Raw genomic sequence first — 19,300 nt, 5'->3', positions numbered from 1 at the left:
CATCGGCTCAGGTCCCCCCGTTTGTGGGGCCCAGCACTTGGCACATGACTGGGGTGTCAGAAACAGATGCTAAGTAAATAACAAACCCAAGTAGGCCCTTCTTTACCATTTGCTCAGAAAATCAGGAGTTAATGGTTTGAGAGTTTTTATTTGGGGGTTCTCTCTCTTTCTCTCTCTCTGCTTATTTGTTTGCTTTTCTTAGAGAAAAAAAAAAATCCCAGAATTTCCAGAGATGGGGTGGGGGGGTGGTTGATTCACCTCATTCATTCAACAAATATTTGTTGATGACGTGACATGTACGAAGGGCTGTTTTGGGCTCTGAAGAAATAAAACAAACCAAAACCTGCCCTGGAGATGCCTGCTTTCCAGCGAAGGTCGTCTTTCTCAGGCGCTGTCTCTCCGCCATCATTTCCTACCTTCTGCTCTCCCCTCCGGTCCTTCCCCCCGCAGGCAATGGACCATCTAAATCATTTCCACCAAGCACGCGGAAATACCCAGGGGACAACCACGAAACAAACGCTCATGTCAAGTGACAAGTGCCCCCTTTGCCCTTTCAGTGGCCCCGAAATCCATGCTATTAGATAAGAAGCTCTTAGGACACCAGGTGTCAGGGGGAGGCAGCAACCTGGGAATACAGGACAAAGCCTGTCGCCTCCTTCGTTATAACGGCAGCCAGAGCCGCTTGCCTCCCCACCCCCGCCACCCAGGGAAAAACTCAAGAGGCTGCCTGGTGCCTGGTCCTGAGGGGCAGACAGAACAGGAGATGAAATCACCTGCAGCCCCGCCTGAGTCAGGTCATGCAGGGGAAGAACGCTGAGTTTCTCTAAGGGCTGTGCATTCCCGCCGCCTGAGGCAGACCCGTCTTCCAAGGTGAATACAACAACAAACTCCAAGGCCAAGGAAACGACGGGTGATGAGCCACAGGTATGTAGTATCATCACTCACGACCACTGCTTTCCCCTGAGAATTCTCTCTGCAAGAGGAGGGGATCCACCCCACAAAAGTGAGGTGCAGCCAACATTTCAGCAACAGCTTTGAAGGCTTGGTACGGACGTGGTGACTGGCAGGCGGGTCACTACGCATAGTCCGAGGGTGTGCCGGAGACGTTAGGGTGGGGCCTTCCTCTGGCCTGGCCGTGCGGAGGATCAGCAACCAGAGCCATGATTATAAAGGAAGATCTTCAGGTGGACAAGAGGCAATAATTTTGTGATGAGTTGAAGTGATGATTGAAGTTGTTTTGGCTTTCCTGGTGGCTGGGTGAAAAGAGAACAGGTATGTGCCTTTGCCATAAACGAAGGACTTCGAGCTCCATCGGCGCCTGGGGAGCAGAGTGCTTGTGCAGCATCGGTGAATTTCACCGAGGCTGGGAGGCCTGCGGATGAAGCGCTGGGGGCAGAGCTCTGCGAAGCCTGCTTTCTCAGCAAGTGGTGGGAATGGCTGTTGAGCAATAATCCTGCATCCGCCCACGAGAGCCAACCACACACCACGACTTGTGTCTCACGGCATTTACACTGCTGTGGGCAGCCGAGGGCTTGTGTGCACAGAAGAGGCTTTCCCGACGAGGCCTCTGGCTTTATGACGGCATCTCTGTCCCCGACTCGTGTCTGGCTCTCTCTGAATGACACTGTATGTGGTTGCCTGTCTCCTCTCCCACGGATGTGCGTGTGCAGGTGTGTGCACGCACACTTAACCCTCTGAACTCAGAGCAGGCAGGACTCTTGCAGAGTCTGTGTCTGTGAGCTTAGAACAGTTGGACCAATTCCCACTCGGGGCATTCTACAAAGGGGAGGAGGGGCGAGTACAAGCTTTGAAGGCTTCCTGCAGGGAGGCCCTGGGGGGTCCCTGCAGGCAGCCTGGACCCCTGGACAGCCAGAGCGGGAGGGAATCTCAGTGACTCAGGCAGTTCTCCCAAAGCAGCCTGCCATGTGGTTGGATTCAATAGTACTCCAGGGAGGCCCGGGCCGGGTCTCTCAGTCGGTTAGTGCACCGTCCCAATACGCCAGAGTTGCAGATTTTACCTCCCCGCCCTGCCCCGGTCAGGGCACACATACAAATCAACCAATGAATGCATCCGTAAGTGGAACAACAAATTGATGTTTCTGTCTCTCTCTCTCTTTCTCTAAAAAACAGTTTAAAAGGAAAAAATTACTCTGAATGACATGGAACTAAACCTTTGCACTCGGGCACCAGAGGGCTGCTGGTCTGCTGGTCCAGGTCTCTGACACACAGCTGGGTGCAGGACGGGGTGTTTCTGCCACTCTGCGCCATTCAAGTGCAGATGTCGGGGTGGCCTCGGAACCACCACGGCGTGAGTCTCCCGGGAAGGGCCCAGTGTGTGCCGGAGGTCACCGAGCTCAGTTACTGCTTAACCAGCCTCAGCCTGCGCCTCGGTGACACATCTGCTGACGGGACAGATCAGTGCGCAGTGCCGTCAGCCATCGCTGGGCCATGCTTGAGAGACTCGTGGCATGCGCCCCTGCCAGCATTATTCACTCCGGACTGAGAGCGTCTGCTGCACACGGTCGGGACAGTGTGAGCTTGTGCGTCTGCGGCGGCATCCTACACATCTGGCGGAGCCGGCTGAATCACTTCCCCCGGGAGGGTGTCTTCCAGCTCTGTGACATCTGGAGAGTGGCAGGAAGTGCCTGGATTCGTCCCAGGATGATTTTTATCTCCACATGCTTTTCCAATTTCATCAGGGCCTCCGCGCTACATTCCGAATGACATGTCCACATTTGCCACGGACGAGAATGACAGACGGAGAAAAATCATCTTTGACCCTGAAAAGTCGGTCGTGTTTTATGAGGTCAGGGCTTGGGCACAGAAGGTGCGGTAGAGAGAGAGCCCAGAGATGGCTGGAAGTGTACACGTTACGTATGTTTTAGCGTTTGGAAATGAAGGCACCCTTCCCAAGCGACTAGTTTATCAAAGTAATGGAAACAGCGTTTAGAATTTTATTTTTTTTTTTTTTACTGAGGCATTACTACACAGAATAAAAGTCACGGACCTTCAGTGTACACCTGATGACTTTTTAATTTTTACACAAGCACTCACCCATGGAGCCACCGTCCAGATAAAGGTCTAGAACATTCCCAACTCTCCAGAAGGCCCCCTTGGACCCATCCCTGCCAACAGCTGACCCAGGAAGGTCCCCATTTTAATTTTATTTAAAAAGGCATTTTTATTTTGGGCTCTTGGTGATAAAACACATATCTCACCATACACAAACAACAGCAATTTTATAAATTGCCATGAACTCCCATAGAAGCCCCAAAGTCAAGGTTCTGATGAAATGACTTTATAACCCACAGCTTACAGCATGTGGGGTTCTCCCAGACCCGAGATTCCACAATTAGGAAAGAACATATTCCCAGAGGAAAACTCTGGAGCTGGGGGGGGGGGGGGCGCGGAGAATTCTGCATTTGTTCTGGTTTCTGAAGCCTTTCAGTATCTTGAGGCCAAGTTCACACACTTGTAAGTGTGCAGCCTTCAGGCCCTCCCTTCTCTGAAGGACTCCTGGGCCCAGGCTGAGAGCCCGCTGCGTCCTCACTCTGCCTCTCCCCTGGCCGTACACCCGTCCAGGAATGAGGCCTCGTTGCAGCTTGCTCCTCTCCAGAGAAAACGCTTAGTCAGAGAAAACGCTTAGTCAGACCCAGAGCTAGTCGTTGCAGGCCCCACACTGTCCTCAGGAAATACCAAGAGAAAAGGCTGCAGGAGAGGATTAAAGCGTCCCGAGCAGTCCCACAGCAGCCCACATCTGCACTCTGCAGCCATTGCCATTCGGCCGAGGGGACATGCCTGCCCACGCTGCCCGCCTAGGTGCTCTCTGTCTGAAACAGCCACAGCTGCCCACACTGACCCGGGGGGCCAGCCGGCCCCCGCCACACGGACACACCTTTCCCAAACACACCTCTGCCACTCTACTTTTAGGTTTAGATTTGAAGGCAGCCACTTAGGAGGCTTTCTGGTTACGTGTGGGGGTGCAGGGACGGGGCACTAGCTAGAGGAAGGGGGCAGTGCCAAAGGAGGAAGCCTGTAACAGGAGTCCAGAGCCAGGCTGCTTCTGCCCACGTTCGACATGCCCCACCCCCCATGGGACCTGGACAGGCCACAGCATCCTGCCCCCAGGCCTCCACCTGTACTTGATGCAGCCCTGTTTTGCTTAGGGTCGGGGGTTGGGGCAACCCACTGGGAGTGTGGGTTTCAGGATAAGTCTTTGCAATCCTTCAGCTTCTCTAACTGGAAAACTAGGGGTTGAAGGCCGTCCTGATCCCCCAAGGACACGGGCCGCTGACAAGGAGGTTTTTGGCTGCCCTAGATCCAAGGTCCCTCCCACTCCAGCTCCGAGCGAAGGGCTCGCCTGACGGTCAGCAGTCCTTCACTCACAGGAGGACCTGGGTGAGGCGGGACTTGGCAGGCAACTGTGACAACCCCAGACAGGAGGGAGAGAATGTGGCCTCCATGTGTGAGTGCCTGCTTTCCCTGGGATCCCCTGGAAGAGCCTTATTTCTACCAACCACATAGGGAGGGTACGCTTTTCCTTCTTGGTGGCCAACTCCACCGTCCACATATGCCGAGAGCCAGCGCAGTGACTCTGCACCATGTCAGGGTGTTTTGAGAGCTGGTTCTTTGGCAGGACTGGAGCCCACCCCTGGGCAAGGACACTTGAGGGTTTTCTCTATTGCTGGCTCGTGGGGCTCTCCCTGTCAGAGCAGAGCAGGCTTTTGCGGCCGCCCCTGGCCACACAGTGGCCCTGGTCTCGGGGCGGAGGCCACGTTGTCCAAAACCCGGTGTAAAGCTTCTTTCTCAGGACGATAGAGGCGGTATGAAGAATGCCTGTGTTTGGACCTTGTATCTGGTCTCATCCAGGCCCCTTATATTACTAACACTTGAATTCCTCTCCTACGATGTGCCATACACAGCTTCCAGAATAACTAATCGTGTGTGTGTTGGCGATAATCCAAAATCTCTGTGACAAGGAGGTTCTGGAGGTCACGTCCACTTCGGCACCACCGAGGCTCTTGGGCACAGGGTGAAGGGAACGGCCTCAGATAGGCTGTTTGCATCTCCTGTCACTGTATCAGCTTTACATCACCTGCACGTCCTTTCCAGGGTCCCCGGCCACACCGCATTCAACATGCGCTGTATGGGGACACCCCACTCCTTGGTGCTCATTGTTCTATCAGTAGCCACGGGCCCTGGCTCTTACCCGCGGCGGTCCAGAGTTCACACTGTAAGCACCTCTTTCCCAACATGGTTTGCGGAGCTCCAGGTGGACCTGTTTGCATCGGGGACTGCGGACGTGTGCCCACGCGGTGCAGAGCGCCTGGCGTGGCTCTGGCAGGGCTCTGTCTTTGCACTGGGCACTACAGACTCTTTCCCCATCCAGCAGCCTGCATGAGGGAGATTTTACAGCATCTGGGGTCTTGGTGGGTTTTGTTTTTTTTTTGAAGGGAACTATTTCCAGGCTGAGAACAACTTGGAAATGTCTCCCCCACCGTGCAGATATCATCAGCTCTACCGAGCTTCCTGTGGCAGCCGTCCCAGGAATTTGCTGCTTAACCATTTCACAACCACTCTAGGTGGGCTGCAGGGTTATTTCAGATCCTCGGGGATGGGGTGGTCTCAGGCCACCCCTCACTGGTGTGTATCCTCGGTGGTGAGGGGCGGTGACCTACACAGACACAGGTGCTCCATGATGAGTGAATGACTTAGCCCCTTTGAAGTTAAGTCAAGTCTCCTTTTCAGACATACTAGTCTTTGTGGGTTTTCTTTACATGCATGCCTCCTTCTGTTTTTTTAATCCTCACCCAAGTATATGCTCATTGATTTTAGAGAGAAAGGGACAGAGGGACAGAGAGAGGGAGAGAAACATTGATATGAAGGAAACATCAATCCGTTGCCTCTCATACGTACCCTGACTGGGGACAGAACCAGCAACCTAGGCATGTGCCCTGACCAAAAATCAAACCCAGGACTTCTCAGTTTATGACACTCCAAGCAAGTGAGACACCAGCCAGGATGACACGCAGGCCTTTTTAACGATACGGACGAGAGGTGTGGGGAGGACTGGGCCTTGGAATGAAGACTTATTTTTCCCACCTCTGAGATTCTTCCGATCATTTCTAGTGCAGTAGGTTATCTCTAAGTAATGCCAACTTCTGTGACTTTCCCCCTCCTGGTTCTTCCTCCTGAAATGTTCTTTTTTCTACCCCGTCCCCAACTTTGAGCCTCTGATGGTCTGTCACCACTGCCCACCCCACGGGTTGTGACTCCGCTGGTCTCGGCGACACCTGAGAATTGCCATTTGTGACCAGTTCCTAGGTAACGCTGGCCATCTGAGGACCACATGTCGAGAACTACTGGAGTACACTGTTCCTTCACAGAAAACGTCATATGAAATCGCAAGTGACGAGTAGATAAAGAAGATGTATACCTGTGCAGGGAATGCCACAAAAAGGAATAAAATGTTCATTCACACTGTGATGAACCCTGAAAGCAGGTACTCTGTGAGGGAAGCCCGACGCAAAGGCCACATAGTGAGTCATTCCATTTCCATGACATGTCCCGAACAGGCAGGTCCACAGAGACAGAAAGCAGACTGGTGGTCTTCAAGGGCCGTGATAAGGGGGATGAGGAGGGATGCTACTGGATGTGGGGTTTTTTTTTTGAGGGGGTCTGATGAAAACGTTTAGGAATTAGTGGTGAGAGTTGTAGAACCTTGTGAATATATGAAAAACCAATCAATTCTACGCTTAAAAATGGTAAATTCTATGGCATATGGATTAGATGTCAACTGAAAAACACAACCATAAGGATTCCCAAAAGAAAATATAAGTGGCTCAGAAAGATCAAAACTAAAAAGGAAAAGACTGCAGATTTGACTTGTGTGTTTAAAAAAATAAACTTAAAATCAAAAGGAAGTAGTCAACCGCAAAGCATGATTTGCCCCAAATATGGCGGTGTCGATAACCTTACTGCTTCGGACTTTACACGTTACTGAAGAAGAAAAAGACTGACACCTCCACAGAAAAACAGACTGAAGACATAAAAGGTGAGCTATGCCTGGCCGGGAACCATGCTGAAAACATGCTACCTAACTAGCTATCAAAAATGTAAGTTCAACTAAGATACATTTTGGCCTAATCAATGGACAAAGAGTTTTAACAACAATCTTTTTTAAAAGATTTGATTTATCTTTAGAGGGAGGGGAAAGGAGGGGGAAGGAGAAGGAGAGAAACATCAATATGTGGTTGCCTGTCACGCACCCCCAGCTGGGGACCTGGCCCACAACCCAGGCGTGTGTCCTAACTGGGAATCAAACCAGCGACCCTTTGGTTCTCAGGCCAGCACTCAATCCACTAAGCCACACCAGCCAGGGCAACAGTAACCTTTCATAGATGAGAATCCAGACCTCTGGGGCTGAGGCACAACCTGGCAACATGCAGCTCAAACCTTTCAAGTACAGGTGGCCTTTGACTCTGTGAAGAGTCAAACAACTACCCCCCGGTGGCTGACCGGCAGCCCTGTGTAAGATTTTGAAACTCAGGAAGCAGCTGAGCAAGAATCAAGGGTTGTGTTGGTAGATGGTCCGTCTATCAGATGAAACTATTCAGCCCTTAAAAATGACACCGTAGAACTAATACTGACATGGAGAGATGCTCGTGATAGATGAAGTGGAACATACAGTTTCCAAATTAGAATCTGCAGCACAAGCCCACTTTTGTTTTAGAGGCTGTGTATGAGCGCCCTGGCCAAGTAGCTCAGTGGGTTAGAGCCTCGTGCCAATACACCAAGGTTGCAGGTTTGATCCTTTGTTGGGCACACAAAAGCAGCAACCAATGAACGCATAGACAAATGAAACAACAAATCAATGTGTTTTTTTCTCCTCCTCCCACTAAAATCAGTAAATAAAAAATTTAAGGTGTGTATGACATACAAAAGGTCCGGAAAGCCATGCCCTCCCCCCACCACCGGAGGCCCTGGGTGAGAACAGGATGTGATGGCTCCTCCTGGCTCTGCGTCCTCAGGGGGTTCAGAGCTTGCTGACCAAGTCCCCAGTGTCTCCCACCAGGGGCCTCGCGCTGGGCACAGGGAGAGCCACACCCCGGTTGAAATCCCAAGATGTGGGGAATGGTCTTGAATTTTCAGGAAGGTGTTTGATTCCATGACAAATGGGGCGGGGAATGTGGGAAGGAAGAGTCCACCTGGGGTGCACAGGATAAGGGGGCACATTTTCTGCGGAGGATGTTAAAACAGTACCAGAACGAACGAACTAAAAGTCTATCTGCTTTTTATTATCTCCATGTGCCAACAATTCTGAACGATGCCAGTGATGAAAGACCCCCGCCTGGTAAGCAGGACCACGCCCTGGACCACTCCCACTCACCCTGACGGCAAACCCTGCTACACCCGAGCTTCCATTCCTGCCTTTTCTCACGGCCCACCGTCTTATGTGTGAGTCTGATCATCAAGCCCCAACGCCCTCTCTCGTCGCCGGGGTTCTTGGTACTCCAGGTGATGGATGAGGGGGTGAGAGGCTCATTTAGGAGGAGGGAGAGAAGTGGCCTTTACAGGCTATGTTTGCCCTCCCCTCACCCTACGGAGGAGACTGGAGAAGAGCAGATGGGAAACCAGGCGTGGGGCCAACTCGGGCTTTTCCCGAGGCCAGCCCTAGTCCCCAACTTGGAGTCAGGCTCCTGCTGGGAAAGGGAGTGTCTGAGACCCAGCCCTGATGTCCCGGCTCCTCTAAGACGTTCCCTGAGCCCCAAGGCAGAGTTAGTCACTTCCTCCTCAGCTCCCACAGCACTTGTGCCCCCCTCTGTCAGAGCACCGGGCATATCCATCACCCTCCCTGGGGAGCTCCCTGAGGACAGGAACTTAACTCGTTCATCTTTGTTCCCTGGTTCTGACACAGCAAGTGACACAGAGCAGAGAAACCGGAAACGGAGTTACAAACGGTCTCCACATTTCCCCATGAAACGTGTCCACTATGAGTCCACGAGAAACACGGCCCCGGGTGACTGCAGTCCATCCGCCCATTCATGCATTCATCCGTCAGTCATTCACTCCAGACATGCTCCTTTGTTCTCTCGTCATTACCATCGTGGCCATGATTGATTTTCTTCCCCATCACTGATCTGACCGATTCCATTTGTGGAAGATATTCCAGGGCACAGACGATAGAGGAATAGCTAGTCAACACAAAACAGGTAAGTTTCTGGAAAGACTGCAGACACTACAGATTAGAAATAACAGACACTGCTGTTAGTTCCCTCTGTGGCGACTGCAGAGACCTGCAGAAGGAATGGCAGAAGGAACCAGAGTGGGGGCGTCCTCCCCGGGGGGGGGGGGGCAAATTCTGCTCAGCACTGTGCCCTAGCCAACCCACCCCAGGCTGCCCCTTCTGTGTCCCGACTTTGCAGCGGTAAGGGAATTACTTACTAATAACAGGTGGGGATGAGCTGGGAGGAAAATGTTACGGGACTTGTTCAGCCTTGTCCAGGCCACACCCAGTTTAGTCATCCACTTGTGAACCCGAAGAACGTTAAAGGAACACAGTGGAGGTTGTACCTGAGGCTTCAAAATAAGAATGTCACCCCACTGCCCCCGGGACACCCAACCCAGTCCTCTACCGGGAAAGATGCGGGTCCCATGGCAAGGACGGCCTGGAAGAACATCCAACCTTTGTGCTGGAAAAAAATTTTAAAAAATTAAAAAAAACCCACGCAGCCGACCTGATCTACTTCCTCCCCTCTGCACAGAAGAACTCGTATAATAGCTTCGGTAAGAGCCGTGCCAGCAGGAATGACTGTGAAACCCTTTCTGCCAGGATAAAATTCAGCCCTCACAGGCATGTGCTGTGGCGCCATTTTAAAATATATTTTCTAGGCACCTGAGATGTAAACGCATGTAAAATAAATAAAAGCCAATTAACCATCGCATCTGGGGAGACGCTGCCTGGGGAGAAGGGAGTGGAATGCAGGGGAAATCCCTGGGAAGCGCTCGGCCGCTCGCTGCAGCGGCACTTCCTGAGGCCTGGCTGTGACCTGTTCCAAGAACCCTCGGTGGCCTCTTGAGCAGGCAGTCGGAGGGGCAGGCGGGGTTTGCAAGCTGTGTCCCATGGGCCAGGTCCAGCTCACAGCTGTGTTTCATTTGGCTGGAGCGGTGTGTTCGTTTTTGAAAAGCTGGAAATCTGTAAATACAACACGTGCCTTCCAGTTTTCCACAGTCCTCACTACTCCCAACTGTCTTCCTCTGGCTTGTCCCTTGTGACCTGCTAGGCCTCTGTGGCTATCTCGGTCTGTGAGCCCTACACCCTAGTCTCTGGTTCTCAAACGTGGCTGCCCACTGGAGTGATTCAAGGGAGTTTTCAAAAATACCCATGTCTGGGTCCTGTCCCCAGAGTTCTGCTGCGGTTTTAACAGAGGCTGGGCCACCTACTCAGGTGAAGTATCACCTCACACAGACCTTTGAATCTGATCTCCTCTGAAGGGGCTCCAGGCCAAACTGCCCAAAGGATCCCTGATGATGTGGGACATGATAATCCCTTTAGAAATGATGAGTTAGGGCCACTTTTCTAGAGCTTCTGGTAGCTGGTGATTTAGCCACAGACACATTCAGACTCAGTCGACTTATACTGGGCCTGAAGCGCCTTCTCATTCGATTCCTCACCTCACATTTACAGCAGCGCCATGAAGGAGGTGCTCCTCTCCCCTTCCACAGGTGGGAGAATGGCGATACCTGGCTGCAGGTACGAGCCCCATGTCGTAACTCAGGATAGAGTTGAATTTATTTCAATGACCATTCAGCACCTGTTATGCAGCTTATGGAGGGCTATATCCCAGAACAGCCTCAATAAGTGTGTGTCTGTTTTTTTTAATTGATTTTTAGGGAGAGAGAGAAACATTGATTTGTTGTTCCACTTATTCATGCACTCATTGGTTGATTCTTGTATGTGCCCTGACTGGGGATTGAACCCACAACTTTGGTGTATCGAGATGATGCTCTAACCAACTGAGTTACCCGGGCAGGGTCCTAATGATTATTTACAGCCGGCCTCTGCTCTGATTGGTCCTATCACCCCTGCTGCTAGAGCCACAACGGATGTGAAGAAGATACTGTCCCCGTGCCTGAAAGCTCATGGCTGGAGAGTAAGTAAACACGAAAATACTTGCACTGGGGTGTGTTGGTCACACAACAGAAAGGGGTGTAAGCTGAGTGTGTGAGGGCCATCAGAGGGGAGCCACCATCTCTGCTTGGAAACACCTGGAAGGCCCCACAGAGCCCGAGATGTTTAGACCTGCACCTTGAAGGGAGAGCAGGAGTTTGCCAGGCAGAGCAGGGGCGGGCGGGCGGAGGCACCTGCTGAGCAAAGGCATGGGCACACGGCAGCACGGCACAGCGTGTGCGGAAAACTTGGCTCGAATCAGCAAAGGAGCTGCAGGTTACCTTGAAAGTGAGCTGCAGATGGGTTCACCGGCTGCACAGACAGAGCTCACTGGAGTAGCAACATCCTCCAGTGCCTTCTCCTTTTCAAAGAGTGTTCTAGAAATCTGAACGTGACCCTTATCTCTGTTAGAAAGGAACCTGCTCTTCTCTCCCACCACATACAGCCATAGGCACACCGGTGTTGCTACCTACCTCCCGTTGGCTAATCCCAATGGCAGCGTTACTCTAAAAATATTTTAGAAATCATGAAGAAGGGACTACTGTCCCACACAATGTAAACACAAGTACTTTGGATATTGGCTTAAAATCATCTTGGGACAGTTATAACCTAAGTCATCCCACCAATTAATATAGACACATTAGTGTCTGTACTTCCTCTTAGCCATGTGCTTTATTTATTTATTTATTTTTTAATCCTCACCCAAGGACATGTTCATTGGTTTTTAGAGGGAGGGGAAGGAGCGAAACATCAATAGGTTGCCTCCCAAAGGCACCCTGACTGGGGATCAAACCCACTTTTTGGTGCATTGGATGATGCTCCAAGCAAGCAAGCCACCCCACCATGGTGCCATGTCTTTTTAAAACCCACACTTTGCCCCTCACTCTGGACATCTTTTTTAATGCTGCTGACTTTAGAAATGATGAATTTTTAATATTCAAACATAGTGAGTTATACAAAGGCTTTTATGTGACGTCATTATGGTCCCACCTTCCAAAGTAGATGCACCACCAGGAGCAGCAGCATGGCCCGAGATCAGCCACAACGTCTGCGGGAGCCTGCCTGCCCCTGTCCACGGGCACGTGTGGGAGCCTGGGGCTGTGGATGTGACTTTGACGTGCCTCAGTATTTTTAAGCTGGAGATGAGGTCAAGATGGATCACAAACCTAGGGCCCTCGTGTAGCTCAGCCCTTCCTTGTCATCGATGAACTGTCTTCTTTTGCTCCTAAGAAGAGACCTCTAGCCGGGTTTATCTCTTACCGTAGGTAGAGAAGGATCCCTCAGAAGTTCATGTCACCCGCCCCTTGCGTGAACTCAGTCCATGCAAACCGGAGGATCCCCCGAGAATCAATGCATTGCATGACGTTCACCGGTCGGGGAAGCCACAGTGAGAGTTCACTACATCACAACAGACACTTGGTTCATTAATCTGTAAGTAGAACCTGGCCTTAATTATTCATGATAATAGCCCTTAATATACTAGTTCGCTGCAACATATTTTGTATCAGTAATGGAGGTCTCTGTCCTTTTAGAACTTATTACAACCCTCTGCTATTAAATCTTCGCTGAGAGGTGGGATAAGAGTCTGACCACGGTTTTCATGGGAATGTCATGGCCAAAGCATAATAACCAGGCTGCGCTCTTCTGAAGACACTTTCATCCTAAGGATCTCAAAGCGCTTTATGAGCCTTCATTAGGGCCAGGAATACCCCGAAGGCAGCAGGGTTTTACTGTCTTTGTTTTATGGGTGAAGAAATAAGACAGGGGCCGGTGAAGTGACTTGCCCAAGGTCACAGGACAAATCAGCGGGACATCTGGGAGGGCACAGGCAGGTTCAGGCCGGTGACTGTTTTTCTTCAGCCTCACAAGGAACCATTTGTGTGTCTTCTGAGCCCCGGCCGTGACTCTGAATGGTTGGGTGGCCCCGATCTACTCGGGCGCGTTCTGGGCACATACCAGCCCCTCAGGGCCTGCTGGAGGGAAGAGTAAACTTCCAATCCGAAAATTCCTTATTAGTTACTCCAACTCTTTCTATTCACAATTCCTCTACCACTTCGGATGGCATGGGAGAGAGTCTTATGAAGTGCGCTGCTGATGGCTGCTGCTGTGCCGTTACCCGTGTGCTCCCTGAACAGACCTGAGGGCTTGGGGGGTTTTGTTCCTTTTTAAATATTACTACTATTTGTAATCCTCACCCAAGGATATATTTACTGATTTGAGAGAGACAGACAGACAGACAGACAGAGAAACATGGACGAGAAAGAAAAACATCAATTAATCGCCTCTCGTACGCACCCCGACCAGGGATCGAACCTGCAACCTTTCAGTCCACGACACAACACTCCAACGGAACCACCTGACCGGGCTGGATTTTGTTCTCAGAAGCGAGAGTTGCATCTTCTGTTACACAGGATTTTACTAAAGGGCCTCTGCTCAAGGTAGGGTCTGCTGTTGCGTCGGGAGGATTCTAATAATTACGTGGCAGGTTCTCCTTATAAATCTGGCTATTCTTTCCAAACCCTCAAGAAAACTGAGAAAGAGCTCTGAACAATTATTTTTTTTTATTGCTAGTGGTATCTCTAACAACGGGTCCCTACATGGGGGGCGGGTGGAGGGGAATCTCTGCAGTTTGTTTTGCTTTAAACGTGTGTATTTGATCCCAGCTCAGATTTACATTTAAACCATGTGAAGAGTGCGTGCACTCCCCGCGGTGTGGAATGCCAGGAGCCGAGTTCATTCTGCAAGGAGTGAGCTTTCAGCTCTGTCCTTTGTGACAGATTCCAGAGCGTCTCTACCTTAAGGCGGGCGGGTCACCAGGCCGTTCCTGTGACCCCCCCTAACCTGTACCAGGCTGCAGGCAAGCACTCCTGTCAGCTCTGTTTACTCTGGCAAGAGTGATGGCATCCAGGTGGATTTCCCAACCCCTGTGCCTCCTCACTCTCCGCCCCCACTTCTCCCCAGCCCATGACAGTGGTGGTTGCATCTGCCAATTGAATAGTTAGGCAGTGAGTTGCTGTGCAAAAACTCCACTCTGCGAAAGAGGCTTTGCTCCCGGGTTCAAACACTCGTTTCGCTTCTAGTGAGTGCAGGGCCACACCTGATTCTTCCGCCCTCCACACCATCGCCCCTGCCAGCGTGTCCCCTGGCCTCTCCCAGAAATGTGCCTTTGCCCTATTACTGGCCCTGCACCCCTGAGTGAAGTCACTCACCTGGGAGGGCTGTGCTGCTGGGCATATAATCCTGTTAGGCATCTGGAGGGCCTGGTCAGGAGATGTGCAGCTCAAGAATGTCAGGAGTGGATGGAACAGTGCTGGAGGTGGGCTCCTGGCTCGGTGCTGAGGGAAAACAGGCTGCTGCCCTGGGCGGCATCAGCCTTGGGGCAGCTGGCTCCCGCCGCCTGGTGATAAACTGCTGACCACAAGGACTAATTATTAGGATGACTGTTTGCGCACCAGGGAGTGTTGTTGGCTCCTTGGACGCGGCAGTGAGCACCAGGGACATGAGTAAGACTCCATTCCTGGGTAATGTGTGCTGAGTAGGGGGAGGGAGAGTGAAGTTAAAGGACAGGGCAGCGAATGCAAAACTACACAGTTCAGAATCCAAAAAGGGGATGATCTCTGAGGAGCTGAAAGAGGTGGTAATAGAAGGAACAGAAGGGGCCAGGCCCAGAGGGAGAAAACAGAAGTGACATAAGCAAAGATTCTGAGGAGGGAACTAATAAGCCCACTAACAACGACAGAGGGGCCGGCCTGGTGCCTGAGTTCCCAGGCAGCAGAAGGGAAGAGTGAGGCTGGAGGGCCGGGTGGAGCCAGGTGGGGCCGGGCAAAGAGGGCCTTGAGTGCAAGGCAGAGGGCTTATTCAGACAGCAAAATGAAGAGTTCTGGAAGGAGAACTAAGGAGGTGGGAGGGCGACATGACCCAGGAGGTGCTCAGGAAAAATTACCCTGGCATCAGTGTGTAGGTGGAAAGAGACGGAAAGCAGGAAGCCCCCTGACTGCAGTGACCCCCACAGGATGTGATGAGGACTGGGCGGTGGCTGCTTCACCTATTCAGAGTCTAGAGCCCTCTTCAGCCCCTTCCCCCCACACTCCTTCCTGGCTACCTTCACTCATCTCTGAGGTCCCAGAGTCAATGCTTCCTCCTCCAGGGACCAACCCCAGATTAGGCAGGATCCCCCTGCTACATGTTCCCACTTGCTTTGTCGTGATTACCTCATTGTGGTTGGTGGGGGGGGGGGCAAAAATAATATAAAATTTAGCATCTTAACCATTTCTAAGTATACAGTTCAGTAGCGTTAGGTATATTGACACTTTTGTGCAAACATCATCACCGTCCATCTGCAGAATTCTTTCATCGTGCAAAACTGAAGCTTTCTCCCCACAAAACGATAACTCCATCCCCCACCCCCACCCCTGGCAACGACCATTCTACTTCCTGTCCCTATAAACTTAACCACTCTTAGGGACTTCGTGTAATAAATGGAATCATCAGTGTTTGTCTTTTTGTGACTATTCACGTCAGCATAATGACCTCAAGGGTCATCCATGTGGGAGCATGCGACAACACGTCCGTCCTTTTTAAGGTGAGGTAATTCGCCATTTTTATGTATATAGAGCATAGATGTAAGGTCACATTGTATTTATCCATTCATCTGTTGACGGCCACTTGCAGACTTAGAAAAAATAAATAAAAGGGATCTGATAGAACAGACACAATAAAAATATCAGAGTGCATTCTTGTCATGGGGGTAAGAACTGAGAGGGAGAATCACTGGTCAGAACCCCAGCATAGGAAGATTAGCAAAATAGGAAACAACACTTCCATCACGTCTCTAGAATCTAGGAACATGAGCCAGTCAACCCCTGCTCTGCCCTGCATGGGGTGGAAGCGCTAGGCTGGGTATTGAAGACTTTATCTATCTGACTCTTCTCCCTTTAAATCCCCGAGTGAGTGGATGAGGAGTGATGGAGTGCTCTTTCTCCTTTTTCCCAGTGTGCTCCCTTCTGTGGCATCATCTGTCTCAGAATCTGCATAGGCTGGCTGCGTGGGACCAATCGCCTTGGCTGCACGACCCCAGAGGCTCTCACAAAACCCGGATGCAATTCTCTGTCACTCAGCCCCACTGGCCACTGGAGTCCTCATTTAGCTCCTGACAGGAGCCATGGAGCCCTTTCTCTCTTGATGCCGTGTTCAGTTCTGGACTCCCAGCACCTCATGGTACACACGCCGGACAGGAGTCCTTCCTTGAGAGCAGGACAATAGGCCTAAGACAGTTCTCAGAAAAGTTACTGCCTTGCAGCTACAGGTGCCGAGGTGTGTGGGAGGGCACACACAGACTTCCCTGGGGCCGAGGAAGGAGAGAAGAGGGGTTGCAATTATCGTTGGGGACTGAGGGGTGGAACGGAGAGGTTCTGAGTGACCATCACCTCAGATCCTTCCCCTTCGGGGGACTTCAGCTCCCCTCTGCCCATGTTATCACTTTGTCCGGGCTGTCACGCAGATGTCTGTGTAACGGTCAGTGTGCACTGAGGTCCAGAGCCCCTGGGTGTGCAGGGGCCTCCGCTGACCTACGTCTCGTGCACTGGAGTGTTCCCAGGCCGAGGTGCTCCCCTGGGCGGAGCAGAGTCACCGTGAGCATGTCTGCCTGGGACAACCTACCCGGTCTCTATAGACAAAAACCATGGGCTGGAACTACATGACGCTGGTCAGCGCTCAGTGTAAGGGCCGCGTGTCTTGACGTACATCCACATCTCGCAGATTCATTCTTACATTTAGAGAGAAGCTGTGGTTGGGAGGACCATGTGTAATGGGATGATGCTAACTTTCAATACAGGTTATAAGATAGAAATTCAAAATTAAAGAATCATCTCTAACACTTGCTTGTTGTGAGTGAACTTTAAAATTGTTCTTGGAAATTGGATCACGTTATGGCAATGTAGAGACAGTGAAGATATAAAACTGATACAGAACTTCCCATATAAGTTACTGCGGACCCTTGAACACCACGGGTTGAAACTGTACGGGCCCGCTTACATGTCTATTTTCTTTTCAATAAATACCTGTCCTGTTTTCAATCTGGTTGGAGTTCCGCAGATGCAGAGGGTGGACTGCTCACACTCTACATTCTACACCACTTCATACAAGGGACTTGAGCACCTGTGGGTTTTGGTATCCATGGATACTGAGGGACAATTAAGTTATGGGGGAGTCGAAGTTATATGCAGATTTTTGATGGGGCTGGTACCCAGTACCCCAGGTCATTCAAGGGCCAAGTGTATACATTTGGGAGGTCTCAGTACCCTGGTCAGGTAGCTCAGTGGGTTAGAGTGTTTTCCCGATACGCCACACTTGCGGGTTCAATGACATCAGGGCACACACACGATTCAGCCAACAAATGCATAGAGAAGTGAAACAACAAATCTGTCTCTCTTGCTCTAAAATCAATTGAAAATTAAAAAAAAAAAAGAAAGGTCTTAATTGAAATTAAGTGCAGTTCACACTTTCAGCCCCTCTCCAACAGAGCTGTCCAAGAATGACTTTAAAATGATGACTTTGGGATCTTTGAGGAATAAATGAATGAGTAACATTTATAAAAGAATATAAGGTTATGGAACAAAATAGGCAGGAATGAAATAAGGATGGGAATATCAAAAAGAACTTACCATAAAACTTAGAATTGAAAAACATATTTGTTAATGTAAGTAAGACTCCTCTACATTGCACACAAAGAAAAGTAGAAAAAGCAGAAAACAGTAGCAGGAATACACACAGAACGGAGCACAGACAGATGAAAATGAGTACGAAAGAGCAGGTTAGACTCCAGGTGACGGATAGAGGGTTTCCAACCTGGGTCTAGTCAGAGTTTGGAGTCGGAGGATAGAGAAAACGAGGGAGAGCAATGGTGGCAGAAATGTTGGCAAGGATTTTTGTTCACACTGAAAGAATGTACCAAATACTGAACAGGATAACTGAAAATAAATTCTTCTTAGACACATCATTACGAAACTGCAGAAAAATCAAGGATAAAGAGAAAAAAATTACAGCTAAAGACAGATTACCCGTTATAAACTGGTAATCACATCACGCATCAATACCATCAACAGTACAAGGGTTCTGATGGAACAGCATCCTCAATGTGCTAAAGGAAAAAATCACCAGCTGAGAATCCTCACACAGCTATACTGTCGTTCATGAGTGAGAGTGCAGAACCTTTTCACATTTACAAACTGTGTGGGCATTTTCTATTCACAGATCCTCCCTGAAAAGACTACCACAGGATTTACTTCAGCAGAAAGAAAAGTGAACCCAAAGGGATGAAATGTGTGCAAAGACTACCCAACACAGGGAAAGGTATACCTGTGGTGTATAAATTTGAGCCAGAAGTTCCCTGAAGATGCATAAAGAAAAAAGGAAATGTTGAAACATGGGCAAAACAAAGAAATAATTCACCAACTTTAACAAGGAAGAACTCGATCCACTGGAGACTGTGTTTGTTTGGCCATTCAGCAGAGGAGGGATGAGTGACTCGCATCTACTGATTGATTTATGCTCAATAGGATACTCCAAGAAGGATTTGGGTTAGCTAACCTGCAGCTATTCCTGGTCTCATCTTCATTTTCAGATCCAGAAACTTCCTAAGGGAGTCATTGGCAAGCTTTTGATTGAACCTTTGGCACTAGTCCCAGGGAGAGCTCTCCATGTTCGAATGAATCATGGGATGTGTTTTTTTTAAGCAATCCAGTCCCTCAAGTCTCCCAGGCAAACACGGTAAAGACTTTCAGAAAAGTAAAACTTAAAGGAGAAAGGAACATGGGGCCTATGAAAAAAATTCCACAGCACTCAAGACTATGTAAGATCCTACAGGAACAGCTTCCTCCTCAAGGAGGTTAACCAGAAGATAAAGCTGCTTTCTATTTGCACCGAGATAAAGGAATTCATTTGTCAATCAATGAATAGGTCAGCGTAAAAAGAGAATGCAACAAAACTATACCCATAATAGTGGAAATCAGGTCTTCATCAAAAGCAGTAAAAGCAGAATGAAAACTACAGAGAATGTGTTTATCCAAATAGATGACAATGTGGAGAATGGTATACCAAATGCCAAATAAGTCCATATAAAATATTTTAGAT

At 50.1% G+C, this 19,300-nt stretch overlaps 1 protein-coding gene across 1 annotated transcript in view; it reads right to left on the bottom strand.

The window, feature by feature from the left end:
- EFL1 (elongation factor like GTPase 1) overlaps nt 1-10,005 on the bottom strand; it is a 339,962-nt gene extending 329,957 nt beyond the window's left edge. The window contains exon 1 of the mRNA XM_071219471.1: nt 10,002-10,005. The gene's annotated coding sequence lies outside the window, so the exon portion shown is untranslated. The remainder of the gene's footprint in view (nt 1-10,001) is intronic.
- Nucleotides 10,006-19,300: the final 9,295 nt, after the last annotated feature.

Source organism: Desmodus rotundus, chromosome 10 (assembly GCF_022682495.2).
Source record: "Desmodus rotundus isolate HL8 chromosome 10, HLdesRot8A.1, whole genome shotgun sequence".
Lineage (NCBI taxonomy): Eukaryota > Metazoa > Chordata > Mammalia > Chiroptera > Phyllostomidae > Desmodus > Desmodus rotundus.
The sequence above is the reverse complement of the archived record's forward strand: the minus strand, read 5'-3'. Positions and strand labels throughout refer to the sequence as shown.